This window comes from Molossus molossus, unplaced genomic scaffold, assembly GCF_014108415.1.
Source record: "Molossus molossus isolate mMolMol1 unplaced genomic scaffold, mMolMol1.p scaffold_m16_p_9, whole genome shotgun sequence".
Classification (NCBI taxonomy): Eukaryota; Metazoa; Chordata; class Mammalia; order Chiroptera; family Molossidae; genus Molossus; species Molossus molossus.
The window spans coordinates 28475583-28480800 of NW_023425403.1; the positions used below are offsets into that span (position 1 = coordinate 28475583).

General features: G+C 36.5%; 1 non-coding gene across 1 annotated transcript; it reads left to right on the forward strand.

Annotated features, from left to right (window-relative positions):
• Positions 1 to 2729: 2729 nt before the first annotated feature.
• On the forward strand, positions 2730 to 2836 carry LOC118623145. Its single transcript, XR_004958230.1, has one exon. It is a non-coding gene; the product is annotated as a U6 spliceosomal RNA (small nuclear RNA).
• The last annotated feature ends 2382 nt before the right edge of the window (positions 2837 to 5218 follow it).

Genomic DNA, 5218 nt, shown 5'->3' on the forward strand with positions numbered 1-5218 from the left:
TCAGCCCCTACTTCCGACAAATAAAACCATTTCCTTGGTTCAGTTAAGCCAACATATTAATCAAAAAGATCAAGTAATGTCTTCATGTATTTATAGAACTAACTAGTCACCAACACTGAATCACCTCAAGACCATATGAGTAATACACTGTGTAGAAAATTCACAAACCTATTTTTACAGCAAAGTTTAAGTACCCCGTATATTCAGTTTACACTGATTCTTTTCATAAGAGACCTAAAAAGCCGCTATGTATCTATGGCTTATATGCATTTGATATCCTTATCCCAAATATTTATCAAAGACTTAATAAAACCATCATAATTCATGCACTCAGTAAACAATTTAACCTGTCAATGACCTTAAAAATTATCTGCCCAAACCTCTGATTCTAAACTAAAAATATGGAAGGAGAAAGTCATTGTTTATCTTATCTAAAGCCATACAATGAGAGAAATCTGATGAAGTGGATCTCTCCTGAATCCTAGGCCAGAATAGTCTCCCTGAAATTGTGGAGCCTACAAAAAAACACATTAAATGCTAAAAACATGCACAGTCTACACATATCCAGATAAATATTTACTGCTACATAAAATTAATTCAGTTGAGTTTAGCATAAAAATGAAAGACTAAAACTTTAGCAGAATAGTTTTAGATACAATCTCAACATACTTTTTGATAACCCAATATATTTTATCCTATAGTTTTTAAACTTTACATGTCTTTGAATTTTAAAAAGGTAAAAAGAGAAGAAAGTGTTAGATGCCTTTTAAAGGTTTAGGAATCTCTAAAATCAAGGGCTTGTTTCTTTTCTCTGACTGGGTTGGAAAGGGCTCCCTCTTGTGTTCCTTCAGTGTCTTAGACTCTTCTGCCTGAGAAACTGCCCCCCTTCTTAAAAGGTCCCCTCTGTTCCTCTCCAGAGAGGGGAAACTAGAGTCTGAAACATAAAATAGCCCTCACTCACCTCTTTGTATGCTGCATGTACAGAGGAAAGTCAAATCATAAGTATGAAGAGTGAATCTTTCTATTTATTCCTGTCTTTGTTCACTGTATTCAGCATGGTGATTCATTACCTGCCTCCCGGTCCAGAGGACACAGTACAATTGTAATTTAAGAGAAAAAGGAGAGTACTTTTTTTAAACACAAATTTATTGCTACTTGAATGTGTTATTTAATCGGTTTTTAGTAGTTGTACTGGACCAATCTCGCTCTGTTCCTTAATGTACCATTACCAATTAATTTATTAACTTAGTTAATGCATTAATCCAGTTAATAAATCCTTTTGGAGCCTGTAACTCTCACAAAGTAACATGTTAGCAGTGTGGGGAATACAAGAGAAGAAACTATACCTGCCCTCAAGGAACTTACCCTATGTTAGAAGATAAAAGATATGATCACCGGTGAAATAAGACAACTTTCATAGGTGACACATGATGTTGTGATAATTCAGAGGAGGAAAATTTTTGCTCCTGCCACAGAGTTCAGGAAGCCTCTACATAGAATGTGGCATGTCACCAGGACCTGCAATAGTGAACGGGCTCTCAATAGTTAGATACGGGTTTTGGGAAAGAAAACCATGAACGAGAAAAGTGTGGAGCTGAAAGCAGAATCAATTCTTGACTTGTTGGAATAAGAGCATGTATAGAGAAGTCACCGGTGGAGAAGGAGATAGGCTGGAGTCACTGCAAGGAGGCTATAACAATAGGTCTTTCTAATCTTAGCATCCTGAGTGTGTAGGAATCAAACACCTGACCTTGGTTTTATGGTCAGCATCATGCTCTTCTAATCAGCTGCACTAATAGGACAGAAAAATAGAATGACATGAAAAGGACAGTGATTCACAAACACCTGGACTGTAACACTCCACAGTGACATTTTGAATAGAGAGCCTAATGGCTTATCTATTGATTTATCTGCTCTTAATTCTGCTTGGCTGTTACTTTTTCATGTGACATTTCCAAATTACATTCAAATATCAGTTATCTGCATTAAGGAAACAGAACTGTGGAACAGATAATCCAATTGTCATTTCCTTTAGTCTTTGCAATCCATTATGATGGGAATTTGAAGAAGATAATTCATTCTTCCCAATTCATTTCTTTTTTTTTTTTTTTCCAGAACTATATTAAAACTAGGTGTTCTCCCTTATAAATATATCAGACTATCTGGTACTAAAGGTTTTTGTGAACAATGTGCAAAGGGACTGACCCACTATTGCTAATGGACATCACGTGTTTATTGTCGCATTCCTCTAAGTACATTACTTTGCTTTAACTAAATGGACCGTTTCTCTATGAGCACCAGGACAAAATAATGTCACCTCCTAGTCCCTGACCTAGTTCCATCTGACTCTCCCTGGGATAAAACTCTGGTTTAATATCTGAGTTCACTACCTCCTTGAGATGGTGTTTTTAAACAATATCTTCAACATAGTTATTTCCTCATTCTACTATAATTGTGCTAATTTATAATAACCATAATACTTTATAATTTAATTTCCTGGTTATCAATATTTAATTTTTTTTAAATTTGACATTTCCTTTTCTACTTCTTCACATGCCACTAGATGACTCCTCCTTCCCTCCTCCCTCCATGGCAGGGAACTTCAAGAGCAGTCCTTATAAATAAAAGCTATAGGGTGGTTTTGGATTAATATAATTTATAAGCAAAGGAGGACATTTTTAAAGAGATGAGTCAAATTAATTATTTGTTTATTTTAAATTAATAGATGAGTGCTCACTTCGGCAGCACATGTACTAGAATTGGAACGATACAGAGAAGATTAGCATGGCCCCTGCACAAGGATGACACACAAATTCAGGAAGCGTTCCATATTTTTTGAAACTCTCAGCAATCTGGAAATAGAGGGATCATATCTCAACATAATAAAGGCCATATATCAAAGACCTATAGTCAACATCATACTCAATGGGCAAAAACTAAAAGCATGTCTCTTAAGAACAGGAACAAGACAAGGATGCCCACTTTTGCCACTCTTATTTAACATAGTACTGGCAGTCTTAGCCACAGGAATTAGACAGGAAGAAAAAATAAAAGGGATCAAAATTGGAAGGGAGGAAGTGAAACTGCCATTATTCACAGATGACATGATACTATACGTAGGAAAACCCCAAAGATTTCTTCAAAAATTTACTAGACGTAATAAATGAATTTGGCAAACTAGCAGGATACAAAATTAATGTCAAGAAATTGATAGCATTCTTATACAACAATGATGAACTCACAGAAAGAGAAACTGAAAAAACAATCCCATTTACCATTATGGAAAAATAATTAAGGTACCTAGGAGTAAACTTAACCAAAGAAATAAAGGACCTATTCACAGAAAACTACAGGTCATTGAAAAAAGAAATACAGGAAGATATAAAAAAGTGGAAGCACATACCTTGTCCATGGATTGGAAGAATTAACATCATTAAAATGTCCATACTACCCAAAGTAATCTATAGATTCAATGCAATCCCCATCAAAATACCAATGACATACTTCACAGAACTAGAACAAATACTTCAAAAGTTCAGATGGAACTAAAAACAACCTCGAATAGCCACAGCAATCTTGAAAAAGAAGAACAAAGTTGGAGGGATCACATTACCAGATTTCAGGTTATACTACAAAGTCACTGTAATCAAAACAGTCTGGTAGTGGCACAAGAACGGGCAGATAGATCAATGGAACAGAACAGAGAACCCAGAAATGGACCCAAGGTAATATGCTCAATTAATATTTGACAAAGGTGGCAAGAGCATGCAGTGGAGTAAGGACAGCCTCTTTAATACATGGTGCTGGGAAAATTGGACAGCTACTTGCAGAAAAATGAAACTAGACTATCAACTTACACCCTACACGAGAATAAACTCAAAATGGATAAAAGACTTAAATGTGACTCATGAATCCATAAAAATCCTAGAAGAAAATGTAGGCAACAAAATTTCAGACATCATACAGCTGAATGTTCACTGGTACATCACCTAAGGTAACAGAAACAAAGCAGAAAATGAACACATGGGACTACATCAAACCAAAAAGCTTCTGCTCAGCAAAAGATACAATCATCAAAATGCAAAGGCAACCCACTGTATGGGAGAGCATAATTCCCATGATACAACAGATAAGTGGTTAATTTCCAATATATATAGAGAATGTTCATACAGCTCAACAAAAAGAAGACAAAGAACCCAATTAAAAAAATGGGCAAAAGAGCTGAATAGACACCTCTCCAAACAGGACATACAAATGGCCAAGAGACATATGAAGAAATGCTCAACATCACTTATCAGAGAAATGCAAATTAAAACAACAATGAGGTATCAACTCACACCTGTCAGAATGGCCCCCATCAGAAAATTATCAAACAACAAGTGTTGTGGAGGGTGTGGAGAAAAGGGGACTCTAGTACACTGCTGGTGGGAATGCAGACTGGTGCAGCCACTATGGAAAACAATATGGTGTTACCTCAAAAAATTAAAAATTAAACTTCCATTTTACCCAGTGATCCCACTTCTAGCAATATACCCTAAGAAGCCTGAAACACAAATCAGAAAGAATATATGTACCCCCATGTTTGTAGCAGCACTATTTACAATAGCTAAGATCTGGAAACAGCCCAAATGTCCATCAGTAGACGAATGGATAAAAAAGCAGTGGTATATATACACAATAGAGTACTATGCAGCTGTATGAAAGAAAGATCTCTTATCCTTTGAGACGACATGGAGGGACCTGGAAAGTATTATCCTAAGTGAAACAAGCCAAACAGAGAAAGACAAGTACTGTATGATCTCGCTTATTTGTGGAATATAATGAACATAACAATCTGAGGAATGGGGTATTCCCAGAGATGTGGAGGTGGGGTACAGACTGACAATCCCCAGAAGAGGGGGTGGTGGGGGAGAGATAAACCACAGAACTTATATGCATGCGTGCATGAACAATGGACTTGGACAACAAAGCTGGGGGCAGGGCTGGGAGGGAGAGGGAGGGGGGAATCTGTGCGGGGGAGGGACATCTGTAACAAAAATTAATTAATTAATTTAAAAAATAAAATAAAATAATAGGTGAAGTTATTCTACATAATACAAGAGGGTTATCTACCCATGGTTATCACCTGCCACCATCAAGAGCAACCTATTTCCTTTCTGAAAACTGCTGACAAAAATGTCTGCCTGACAAGGATCCAGCTGCCTGGAAACAGCAAACT